This window comes from Papio anubis, chromosome 6 (genome assembly GCF_008728515.1).
Source record: "Papio anubis isolate 15944 chromosome 6, Panubis1.0, whole genome shotgun sequence".
NCBI classification, from domain to species: Eukaryota; Metazoa; Chordata; class Mammalia; order Primates; family Cercopithecidae; genus Papio; species Papio anubis.
The window spans coordinates 50,069,911-50,083,472 of record NC_044981.1 but is presented as its reverse complement, the minus strand read 5'-3'; the positions used below and the strand labels follow the sequence as shown (position 1 = coordinate 50,083,472).

The window sequence follows — 13,562 nt, the reverse complement described above, 5'->3', positions numbered from 1 at the left end:
CAATAAGGTGAAATTGAAGTAACTATATATTTCAGAGCAGTCCCTGGGAAGCTGAAGTCTATATTTTACAACTTGATATAACACAATAGTGTAAGGCTTAAGTTCATCCAATAAGTCATCCAAATATGAATCTAGATTCTTTTTCCAAAAAGAATGCATCCCTCACTCTACTGTAAAGGTAGGCAAAACTTACAACAGGATGAGGACCTCCTTTTCTTGAAAATGTCGGATAGGTGGGGGAAATGACTTTTCTTTTCTTCTTTTTTTTTTTTTTTGAGATGGAGTCTCGCTCTGCCGCCCAGGCTGGAGTGCAGTGGCGCGATCTCGGCTCACTGCAAGCTCCGCCTCCCGGGTTCACGCCATTCTCCTGCCTCTGCCTCCCAAGCAGCTGGGAATACAGGCGCCCGCCACCACGCCCAGCTAAGTTTTTTTGTATTTTTAGTAGAGACGGGGTTTCACCATGTTAGCCAGGATGGTCTCGATCTCCTGACCTCGTGATCCGCCCGCTTCGGCCTCCCAAAGTGCTGGTATTACAGGCGTGAACCACTGCGCCCGGCCGGAAATGACTTTTCAATAGTGACTACTGTTAGTGCCAACGGTATCTGAAAATCATTGCTGAGATATGCAGAAGACTAAGAATTTTCCTCAAGTGTCATCAAAGCTATTGATTTCCTGTTATCAGGGTTTCGACTTGGGAGTTGCCATCTCTCTTAGCTCTTCTCTCATTACTCTCCCAGAATAATCCCGTCCAGCCTTATATCCATGAATGACTTGCAAACCTCCAGACTTCACTGCTCCCTTCTCCTCTAGACTCACATATCCAGTTGGTTTGTGGACATCTTCCCCGGATACGCAACAGGTTTTCTTTCTTTACACCTAACATCCTGAGTTAATTTCCAATTTAGGATCTTTGCACCAGCTGTTCCATCTGCCTGGAATGCTCCTTTTTTTTTCATTTCTATCTTACCCATATGCCACCTTCTCTGAGAGGTCTTCCAGACTACCCATTGTAGAAAGAACCCACCCTCTCTGCCATACTTAATCGTTTTACCCTGCTTTAACTTATAACACTTATTATGTGAAATAAAATATTTATTTATTTATGTGCTATTTCCTGTACCCCCTTCAGTAAAATAAAGGCTGCTTAAAGGCCACTGAGTCGGTATATTCTAATTTACCAGTGGCCCCATCATGTTAGTTATTTCATATTTTGGGTATCATCACTGTCTTGGATAAGACCTATTCTCTTACATTACAAGTAAATTCAGTTCTGCCCTCACGGTATAATTATAAAGGAGAAATAACTAGAGATCTATTGACCTACCCCTTACTTATTCACCTTGATGTTCCTCCTCTTCCTCCTCCTCCTCACTTCACAACTCTCATACACAATCCCCTGAACACCACAGGAAGTAGGGTTCAGTCTCTTTCAACCTCAGTTTCAGAAATGTAGTATAATTTATAACAAAGACATATTGAGACAAAAACACCACAGGCAACAAGAGCCCCATGGAGTGAAATGCTGAATGTGTCATGTACCCTCCTGTTCCACCTCTAAGTCTAAAAGGCAATAAAGTCACTCTTGGTGCATGCTGACATTTGCAGAGTAAATGCTGTAGGAAAACTCATAAATGTATGTTCCAATATGAACTCTTAAAATGGCTTCCCAAATACATTTAACAAGGGTAGTGTGCCTCAACTAGAAAATAGTGAGGAAGTCTATAAATAAAATGTCTTAAGAAAATATATTTTGCTTAGTTATGTTAGGAACAGCTTTTCATAAAAAGTAAAATTGTTACATACATTTAGTAGCAGGGAAGCAGTCTCAGACTGTTATAAAGTAGAGGCTTTAAAACAGAAATAATTTTGTGCCAATTGTGTAAGTGGACACAAATTTATTTAGTTTGAATGCCAAATAATATTAAATATTAATAATATATCTAGCCTGGAAAGATTTTAGTTTTCACGTGGTTAAAGAGCCATATAAATAATCAGAATATCTAAAATAATCCCAATGCCTACCAATTCTTTATTAGTCATTTCCCTTAGGATTCACTTTTAATGAAGCCTGGCTAGACAGCTGTATCACAACTGAAAAAAGTGCTTTTCTCTTTATGTTACCCCAGAAACTGCCAACAAACCTGATTAGAAAACCAGCCCACTCTAGTTCAACTTTTTATTCTTTTTGAAATAACCTTTTTCGTTGGCTTCTTACTTGTTTATAGAGACTTTGCACAGACGGAAGTTAATAAATAAGAAATAAATATAGCTTTTAAATGTGTAAAATGCTGCTGGATTTATACAGACAGATTTCTAGGACTTGTGGCTTACCTACAAATAGTAACCTGGTTTCTCAGCTCTCTCTCTCTACAATTGTGCTCAATTCTTCTGACAGCAGCGCTAACTTGGAAGACTGCAGTTCTGAGACAAAGCTGATGTTTATAGAACTCTGCTAGTCACAGTTGCTTAAACCACACCTGAACCAGAAAATGCACCTGGCAGTTATTTATTTCACTTTCGTCTGTCCTTAAGGCCTATGTCAGCATAACAGTGAGGGAGAAGGAGACGACTTGGCCGCATAGTATTGCAGCTATCACTGGTTTACTTATCGCTTTGCACAGTCTACCTGTGGGTGTGGATATGAGTCCATGAGTAAATCTTGCTTTTTCCACTCCTTTGCAGCTCAAAGTTCTAATTGATTTCAAAGACAGGGTTCCTCGCTTAGTCTCTCAATTAAGCTTTCCCCAAAGAGCTCTGGCCATTATTTAGAAATTGCTACAACACTATATATCTTAAGTGAAAAGACCTTGGCACCCTTTCCATGGAATCATCATTGATTATGTTATCTAAACCTTTCTTCTCCTTTCTTCTCTTTGTTTCAGTTTTATCCATCCTCTATACAAATCAAAAATATTTCTCATATGTATACAAAATAAACTGAATTATTTGGGAGACAATGGAATTTCTGCATTGTTACATTAAAATCAAAGATGATTCGTTTCTTTAACTCAAGTAATTAATGATTTTATCAAATCATTTTCTCTGTGTGTGATACATCCACACACACACTTAGGATTTCAAGCTCCTGCCCCACTTTTTGGTGAATCGTATTTTGGATCCACTTCAAATTTCTGTGGAATCATATTTTGGATCTAGTGACCTTGGAGAGATTTAACACTCTTCTTTTCCTCTAAATGACTTATTCCAATTCTTCCACATACAAGATTTAACATGCTAAATGGGAGTGAAGTCACTCCGTAAACAAAATATAGAATTTCAGAAAGTTTGAAGACCTTATGTTAATAACAGAGCTATGAGTATGGCTTTGAGTATGAACCAAAAGTGACAGATTTCTCAGATAATATATTGAGATATCAGTGGACATGAATTGGCCTAGTATCATACAAATAAGTGCTTCTGCAATAAAGCACTTTCTATATTTCTTTCAATGTATATGGACTGATGTTTTTGTCTGACATTAACAGACATAGAAATTGTAGCCATATGCTGTAATTTTCAATTATACGTATAAGTGATCTCCTAGTTAGTTCTTTCGACATTTGAAAATCCTGAACTTTTCTGCATGAGAGATTGACACTCAAAACAACTTTAATAATTCCAGTGTTTAATCTATCATTACTAAGTATTTCATTTTACTGTACATGGGGCTGCCAGCATGTCAATATGCAGTTTTAATAATATCATTGTATTTCTTTTTACCGTGTATTTGCACACTTATTTGAATATTTTATTGCAATTTGAACTTATAATACATTTTGAAAACTGGAAAAATGAAAATTCTGAAGTTAGTGGCAGGATGTTTATAATTTGAATTAAAGCAAAGATGAACTTCACTGTACATGCCAAAAGAAGTGACTCTTTGGTCCTGATCAGATGACCATTGCACATATGTTCCAATGTGAAGAAAAGGAACAACATTTTAAAAGTATAAAATATTAGAAACATATTGTTGAATGTTGTGCTTACAATGTTTAAAGAGTAATTGTCAATTTTATTTATATTTTAGCTACTAGAAAATAAAATTTGCCTTGCATTAGAAAATACAATTTGACTTTCATACCTAGGCATACGTTGAAGATAATACAGGTTGGGTTCCAGACACCACAATAAAGTGAGTATTGCAATAAAACGAGTTACACAAATTTTTTTTGGTTTCCCAGTGCATATATAAGTTATCTTTACATTATACTGTGGCCTATTAAGTGTGCAATAGCATTATGTCTAAAACACCAATGAACAACCTTAGTCAAAAGATACCTATCGCCAAAAAAATGCTATCACCTGAGCCTTCAGCAAGTTGTAATCTTTTTGCCAGTGGAGGGGCTTGTCTTGATGTTGATGGCTGCTGAATGATCAGGGTGGTGGTTGCTGAAGGGTAGGGTGGTTATAGCAATTTCTTAAAATAAGACAATAACGAAGTTTGTCAGAAAGATTGACTCTTCCTTGCACAAACGATTTCTCTGTAGCATGCAATGTTGTTTAACAGCATTTTACATACGGTAAAACTTCTTTCAAAACTAGAGTCAATCTTCGCAAGCCCTGCCGCTGCTTTACCAACTAAGTTTTTATAATATTCTAAATCCTTTGTTGTCATTTTAACAATGTTCACAGCACCTTCACCAAGAGAGCAGATTCCATCTCAAGAATCCACTTTCTTTGTTCATCTATGAGAAACAATGCCACATCCATTAAAGTGCTATCATGACACTGAAGAAACTAAGCCACACCATCAGCCTCCTCTTCTAATTCTATTAATAGTTCCCTTGCTATTTCCATCATATCTGCAATTACGTCCTCCACAAGTCTTGAACCTTTCCAAGACATCTACAAGAGTCAGAAGCAACTTCTTTCAAGCTGCTGTTAATGTTCATATTTTGACCTCCTCCCATGGATCATAAATGTTCTTAACGGCATGTAGAATGGGGAATTCTTTCCAGATTTTCTATTTATTTTGCTCAGATTCATTAGAGGAATCACTTATCTGTGGCAGCTACAGCCTTATGAAATGTCTTTTTAAATAATAAAACTTAAAAGTCAAAGTCACTTCTTGATCCATGTGCTACAGAACAAATGTTGTGTTAGAAGGCATGAAAACAACATTAATCTCCATCAGATCTCTTAGGTGACCAGGTGCACTGTCTATAAGCAGTAATATTTTGAAAGGAATCTTTTTTTTCTGAGTAGGTCTCAACAGTAGGCTTAAAAAGTCAGTAGACCTTGCTGTAAACAGATATGCTCTCATCTGAGTTTTGTTGTTCCATTTATAGAACACAGGCAGACTAGATTTAGAATAATTTTTAAAGACCTTAGGCATTCTGGGATGGTAAATGAGCACTGGCTTCAACTTAAAAGTCACCAGCTGCATTAACCACAAAAAAGACAGTCAGTCTATCCTTTGAAATCAGGCATTCTCTAGCTCTGAAAAACCAGATGACATCTTCTTCCACTAGAAGGCTGTTTCGCCTACATTAAAAATGTGTTGTTTAGTGTCACTTTGTTCATCAATTATCTTAGCTAGATTTTCTGGATAACTTGCTTCAGCTTCTCCATCATCACTTGCTGCTTCACTTTGCACATTTACATTTTGGAGACAGCTTCTTTCCTTAAACCTCAGGAACCAACCTCTGCTAGTTTCATACCTTTCTCCTGCAGCTTCCTCATCTCTCTCAGCCTTCACAGAATTGAAGACAGTTAAGGTCTTGCTCTGGATTAGACTTCGACCGAGAATGTTGTGGCTGGATTGATCTATCCAGGGGTGTCTAATCTTTTGGCTTCCCTGGGCCATACTGAAAGATGCATTGTCTTGGGCTACCCATAAAATACACTAACAACAATAGCCAACAAGCTAAAAAGAAAACAAAACAAAAAATTGCAATACAAATCGCATAATCTTTTAAGAAAGTTTACATTCAAAACCGTCCTAGACTGCCTACGGCCTGCAGGCCACAGATTGAACAGCCTTGAACTCTAGACCAATATGACTTTCTCCCTATCAGCAATAATGCTATTTTACTCACTCCTCATGTGTGTGTTTACTGCAGTAGCACTTTTAATTTCCTTCAACAACTTTTCCTTTGCTTTCACAATTTGGATAATTGTCTAGTACAAGAGGTCTAGCTTTTAGCCTATCTCAGCTTTCAACATGACTTCCTCACTGGGCTTAATCATTTCTAGCTTTTGATTTAAAAAGAGGGCATGCAACTCTTCCATTCTCTTGAACATTTAAAGGCCCTGGTAGAGTTATTAAGTGGCCTAATTTCAATATTGTGCCCAAGCAGAGGGAAAGACATAGGGGAACGGCTGGTCGGTGGAGCAGTCAGAACACACACAACGTTTATAGACTAAGTTCACTGTCATATGTGCACATGATTTGCAGCACCCCCAGAAAATTACAAGAGTAGCATCAGAGATCAATGATCACCAAAATGATATTATAAAAATGAAGAAGTTTGAAATACTGTGAGAATTACCAAAATGTGACACAGAGACACAAAGTGAGCATGTGCTATTGGAAAAATGGTACTGACAGACTTGCTTGAGGCAGTGTTGCCAGAAACCATCAATTAGTAAAAACACAACTGCTGCAAAGTCCAATAAAGCAAAGCGCAATAAAACGAGATATGCTTCTAATTTTAATTGTACAGATTTTTAGAATACCAAAGTAGAGAACTGTGCTGATAAAGATGACTGACAGAAATAAAGAACTGTAAATAGGCCAGGCACGGTGGTTCACGCCTGTAATCCCAGCACTTTGGGAGGCTGAGGCAGGTGGATTACAAGGTCAGGAGTTTGAGACCAGCCAGGCCAACATAGTGAAACCCCATCTCTACTAAAAACACAAAAATTAGCTAAGCATGGTAGCACATGACTGTAGTCCCAGCTACTTGGGAGGTTGAGGCAGGAGAATCGCTTGAACCCGGGAGGCGGAGGTTGTGGTGGGCCAAGATTGCACCACTGCACTCCAGCCTGGGCAACAGAGCGAGACTCCATCTCAAAAAAACAAAACAAAATGTAAATAAATCGGTAGTTCAACAGATGGCGAAATGGACAAATAAACAGAAGTATGAAATGGGAGATAAGAAAGAAGAAAGATGAACAGGTAAAAAAGTAAATCAGAAGGAATGAGAAGGGATAGATAAAAAGAGAAGGCAGGTGAAGAGAAAAACATAACGGGAAGGAAGAGAAGCGAAGCATAAAAGAAAAAAGAAGGAAGAGAAGGGACAAAAGGAGGGTAGAAAGGATGAGATGTGACAAAAAAGATGAAAAGACCAATAAAGTTGAAAATGGAAAGGAAGAGTTGAAACTAAAAAAAGAATTATGGGAGAACACTGTAAACAGTTACTTACTCTAAAAACATCTTAGCTATATTGCACTTATCTTTAACAAATAACTCAGAAGTTATATTTGAAAAAATACAGCACTTTTTTTTTTATTTTTTTTTGAGACGGAGTCTCACTCTGTCAGTCAGGCTGAAGTGCAGTGGTATGACCTCGGCTCACTGCAAGCTCTGCCTCCCAGGTTCAAGCAATACTCTGCCTCAGCCTCCCAAGTAGCTGGGACTGCAGGCGCCCGCCACCACACCTGGCTAATTTTTGTATTTTTAGTAGAGACGCGGTTTCACCATCTTGGCCAGGCTGGTCTTGAACTCCCGACCTTGTGATCCACCTGCCTCGGCCTCCCAAAGTGCTCAGATTACAGGTGTGAGCCACCACATCTGGCCGTTAAAATATAGTACTTTTAAAACATCTGTTGAGACCAGGCGTGGTGGTTCACGCCTGTTATCCCAGCACTTTGGGAGGCCAAGGCAGAGAGATCACGAGGTCAGGAGATCGAGACCATCCTGGCTAACACAGTGAAACCTCGTCTCTACTAAAAATAAAAAAAAAAAAATTAGCCAGGTGTGGTGGCAGCCCCTTGTAGTCCCAGCTACTTGGGTGGCTGAGGCAGGAGAATGGCATGAACCTGGGAGGCGGAGCTTGCAGTGAGTGGAGATCGCGCCACTGCACCCCAACCTGGGTGACAGAGCGAGACACTGTCTCAGGAATAATAAAAAAAAAAAAAAAATCTGCTGAATGAGTCTTATGAGACTAGGTTATTTGGAGGAACATGCTGTTAAGAATTAAAGCCATAATTGCTAGTATGTATATATAAATGACAGCCCAAACATCTCATGTCGATTGATTCTATTACCACCATTGAGATGGAAGATGTCACTCTTTAGTACTTTGAAAACTGCCTTTTATTTCCCAAGTAGTAATGTTTATGTAATCAAAGAAGGAACCTGATGTTAAATAAAGAACGAAAACCCTTTGAAATGAAAATTTGGCCAACGTAGTGGAAATAATAAGCTTCACAGTGATATTGTGAAGAAACCTTAGTTAACATTATTTTATGATATTTTCAATAAGAAGTGATCACAGAGAATTTCAGAGCACTGTGGGTGGGACACAGGAGTGGCCACATAGTCTAAAACTTTCACAATACCAGTGAAAAACCTGCAAGCCTAAAGAATGTTAATACTTTGTCAAAAAACATGACAATCCCAGGGCTGCTAATGTTCAATTTCACAAATGAATTAATGAACACGAACGTCTGCTGTGATGTTCAGAGAATAGGAAGGAACTACAAAAATCAGTGGACTTGATCCATTTATTTATTTGTATACTTGTAATCATCATTAGGTCCCTAAACTGCAAGATTCCTAAGATCCAGGAATATATTTTCACTTTCCTATCCCTGGAGAGGAATATATTGCTTGGCAGATAATGGTCAATAAATATGTTTAATCAAAGAGATAGTGTAAAAGAGCACAAAGTTAGAGCCGTTAGATAATTATCATCACTGCATAACTTCTCTATAAACTCTTTAACATAGGCCCCTGCCAGTGACCTGGAGATTACACCTGACCCTATGTCAGTATGCAAGAGAGGCTGACTATGACTACTTTAAGTTCCCCACGGACCAGTAATCTACAAATTATTTAAGACACAGCTCAAAAGATAAATGTCATGTGCCCTTAGGGGACATCTCACCCCACTCCTAAGGACAATGTAAAAATAAAACAAAAGACAAACTGGGTAGTAATTAGATGTCCCGAGAGGAAAAGTTTCCTACCATTCATGATCATGTGATTCTAGGACTTCCCAACACAGACAGCAAGCCCAGTGAATATCCCTCATATTTGGATCATCTCTCCACCCAGGCTCACCTTCCTTATAGCATCACAGCCCCCGAAAACATCCTTTGCCCCTCCATTCCCCACCCCTACCTTCTGTACATGTTAGCCCCCTGCCTCCTTAGTGCACCCTCCTCCCCAGCATACAGCCCACTTGCCCCCCACACCACCTCACCTCCACGTATATCCTTTCCACTGGAGCCTACCATTCCCCCAGCTCTTGTCTTCCCACAGCACTCCGCCTCCCAATCCCCTTGGGAAGCCTGCTCTACCCTTAGGGGCCAGGATAATTCTAGACAGTGCCCATGCCCATTGGCACACCTCAGTGGGAAAGAAGCTCCCACTGAAGGCTCTAACACATTTTCTCAGAGAAATGTTGTTGGCTTTAATTCTTGATGGAGTTTAAGTGCTATTTGTACAAATTTTTTTCTGCAGCATCCTTAAAGCTGGGCTGTGAATAACCGTCATTTAGAACTCTTGTTTCCACAGGGGAGTGGAGGTATTCTGATGTTCAAATGATAAATTCAACAACAAAATTCTAAAATACATTCCATTTCCAGGTCAGAAATTAAAGGAACAAAAGCACATTTCAAAAAGAACAAAACATTGTGTCTAAAAAGCTGAATTGTGAAACATCCATGGGACATTCACATTTTGCAACTTATAAAGGGACAGATGTGCAACTTACCTAACTAGCTAAACAAGGATAACTTGAAATTTTACCAATAATTAATTAAACTAAGCTAAGTGGCCTCTTTTCAAAAGGTCTCATCCAACTAGATTTATGTATTGGAAGAGTCCTGCTTTGATGGGATCACAGTTTTTTACCCCAAGATTCTGGACACTTAAAAGTATAATAACATTACATTTTGGCAACTCAGTATTGTATAATGTAATTAAATGGGAAACAAGTAGGTGAGTTGCTGCAAGGTGAGTCATGGTCAAGAAAATACTCAGTGAATGAACCTCCACCTTAAACTATAAAGAACGGTGGACGCTAGAGGGAATAAAATAGAAAGATTAATAAAATTAATTAATTCATCCCAAAAAAGTTTAGCCAGTTAGCGTCATAAACTCAAGGGCATAAACGTAAAAGACATCACTGAGTCAGCGCCAGAGGTGTGGTTTGTCTGCATCTACACAATCTCTTTCAGCAACTGTTCAATTGGTAATGCTTCCCACAATAAATTCTCAGCATCTGCGGTCTAGAGCCTGCCAGCTTTAAAGGCAGGATCCACCCAGCCCCTTAGGCAGGCTCTAGAGGGTGTAGCCAGCACCCTAAATAGGTGTATACCCCCCCACGTGTGCCTGAGCCCCAAAGGCAAGGGGGTGGAATTTGCAATTGGAAGGTGTGGGGAGTTCTACTTTTCTGGGAACTATAGGAAGACAGAAAGAAACAAACGCAACAAAGACCGGCACTCCCAACCTTCCATCATTCTATTTCATATTATTCTCATTCGTCAATCATTTTGAAGCCTCCCTCCGCCACCACCCCCCCCCCCCCAAAAAAAAAACCCAGCTTTCTCTTCTAAGTCCCTTTCATCACTGTCTCCTTTCCTGATGCTAGTCAGCAATGATTCAGCCTCTGTCATGGATTTCCTCCGGGCTCTTGCACTTGTTAGGATGAGAAAGGGAAAGAAGGGAGGTGCCTGCCAGTAACCTGGCAAGATGTTTGTAAATGGGAATTTGGACATAAGGTGTTGGGCATTAAATTCTCGCCTCAACTGCTTGCCACCCGCACACCTTCTTCTTAAGTGTTCTGGCCGCCTGAGCTCTCATTTCCACGACTAGGTCAGAGAGACCCTATAACCTCACCACTCCAAGCATAGACAACGTGCTAACTTGTGTTCCCATAACCTCCCAGCCTCCTCCTATAAAGCACTGTTGTCTCTTGACATACCTATGACCCCTGCAATGAACACAGGCACATTCCCTGCCTCTTCACTCACCTTATACAGGCAAGACCCCCCACATATCACACAGAATAGGCCAAAAGTCTCCAAGTCTCGTTCCAGGAGCAACCTGCTCTAGGCATACTCTCCTCCTCTAGATCACTCACCACGATTTAGAGCAGTGGTTCTCAAACTTTGGTAGGTACAGACTTTCTCCTGGAGAGCTGCTAGGGCACACAGACCTAGACTCAGGCCGACCCAAGTTTGAAAAACACAGGTCGCTACCAGTCTGCACTCAGAAACGGGATCCTGTACAATTAAGAGGTTGTGTGAAAAAAACTGTCTTTTCAAGTTCTGCTCCTTACTACGGATCTAAAGAACACCCACGCCCCTCAGCGACCTAAGGTCTCCCACCTTTTCCCGGAACCCTCCACCCCCACGCCCTCCGCTTCCACCCTGGATTTCCTCCCACGAGACTCTTCCCAGCGGTCTCTCCTCCCGCTTCCTCTCCCGGGGTCCTCGGCGCACTCCTACACTGGGAAAGAGGAAACAAATCCAGCGTCCACGAGCGGCGGCGCCCGTCCTTTGGGGACCCAAACCGACTCCGCCCGAGACAACTTTTCAAAGTTCTCAACTCACTCGCACCCACACGACAATGAAAGAAACGTAGAAAAGACTAAAGCAACTGAGCTCTGCACCCTGGGGAACTTCCAAGCCCGCGCGCGCTCCCAAGAGGAAGGCCCTTATCCCTCCCGTCAGCCGCGCCGGCCAAGGGCAGGTGAAGCCCTGGGCACCCCCCCCCCCCCCACCAGCACCCCAAGCACCTCAACCCTGCGCCCGCTGGGGTCCCGCCCGCCGTGGTCCCGGGCAGGGGAGCCCGAGCCCCACTTACGGCCAGGAGCGCCCTAAGCCGCGCGCAACCGCGCCCGCCACACCGCGCCCGCTGCCGAAGGTTTGCCTCCCAGGAAGCAGCGAGCGCCCGGGCGAGGGCGGGGAGGGGAGGGGAGTTACCTGCCCAGCGTCAAGTCGGCGGAGGGAGGCTGATTCCGGCTCGAACCGCGCCTCCCCGAGACCGAGGTGCAGCGCTAGAGGGGGCGGGAGTGGAGACGGGTTACAACAAGTCTCTAGTCGTGGCACGCCAAACCCCAAACAGCCAGAAAGCGCTCGGAACCTGTCTGAACTCAACCACCCAACCCTCTCCCGGCGGAGTATGAAAAAGCCTTTCTTTCCTGCCCGCCCTCGGGGCTCCGGAGCAATTACAAGTCCCGACACCCTGCTCCTGGGCTGGGGCAAGGAGCGATCCCGGAGGACAGCGACGCTCACCTGAGAAGAAGGCGGATCTAGGCCGAGCGGGGCCGTGGTCCCGGCCTCGCTTCTCCCTGGGCTCATGAATGCCTGGAGGACAGGCCTGGGGACGGCGGGGTGAGAGCAAGGGTTGTAGCACCCTCGAGAGTGTGGGGCGGATTCATCCATAGTAGGTAATTCCACTGGGCATCCCGCAGTGCAGACTCCTTCTCAACGCCTAAGAGTTTTTAGGCTTGGAGACGACGTGAGGAGTGGAAAAGTACAAGAAAAAGTACTTTTTTGTGTGTGTAAAAGAATTTTTTTTTTTTTTTTTTTTTTTGAGACGGAGTCTTGCTCTGTCGCCCAGGCTAGAGTGCAGTGGCGCGATCTCGGCTCACTGCAAGCTCCGCCTCCTGGGTTCACGTCATTCTCCTGCCTCAGCCTCCGAAGTAGCTGGGACTACAGGTGCCCGCCACCACGCCCGGCTAATTTTTTTTTTGTATTTTTTAGTGGAGACGGGGGTTTCACCATGTTAGCCAGGATGGTCTTGATCTACTGACCTCGTGATCGACCCCCCTCAGCCTCCCAAAGTGCTGGGATTACAGGCGTGAGCCCCCGCGCCCCGTCACAATTTCAAATATCATCAAAGATTTTGGTACTGACTCTCAACTGTCCTAGTTACAGATTTGGGATGAAAGGATATTGTTTAAAATAGGGAGATGTGCGTCAAAAGCAGGTCACTCTAGGTGGGATACTGCGGAGCAATGTTACGGAAGTAGAGACAGTATAATTTAGTTTTAACATGAAATACAGTAAATAATAAAATTTATTTTTTCATTTCCTTGCCTACACCTCAGTAAATCTGTCATGAGTATTTACAATAACTTGTGTAATCACGTAGACTTCAAGATATAGTCATTTGCAGCAAATGTTTAAAATGCAGCCTAGTATTGTAAGAATAGAATTTAGGGTAATAATAGGCATATTTTAAGCTTCTGACATAATATATAAATTATCATAAAATTGAATTGACCCTTAAAAATGACTTTCATGGCTATTTTGCCCGTAATTAAACAGTTTAGGAAAATGCTAAATCATTACTGATGTGCTGATTTAAACTGAAGAATGAAATTCGCATTAGTCTGGATACTGAAACATCAGAGCAAAGGGCAAAGTCAGGAAAGTAAAAG

The 13,562-nt window shown here is 41.9% G+C and overlaps 2 protein-coding genes across 2 annotated transcripts in view; one reads left to right on the top strand and one right to left on the bottom strand.

Moving 5' to 3' along the window:
* The window catches only part of LOC116268541 (protein FAM83B), a 96,381-nt gene extending 84,182 nt beyond the window's left edge, over window positions 1-12,199 (bottom strand). The window contains exon 1 of the mRNA XM_031667122.1: window positions 11,981-12,199. The gene's annotated coding sequence lies outside the window, so the exon portion shown is untranslated. The remainder of the gene's footprint in view (window positions 1-11,980) is intronic.
* PKHD1 (PKHD1 ciliary IPT domain containing fibrocystin/polyductin) overlaps window positions 1-13,562 on the top strand; it is a 629,203-nt gene that overhangs the window by 458,189 nt on the left and 157,452 nt on the right.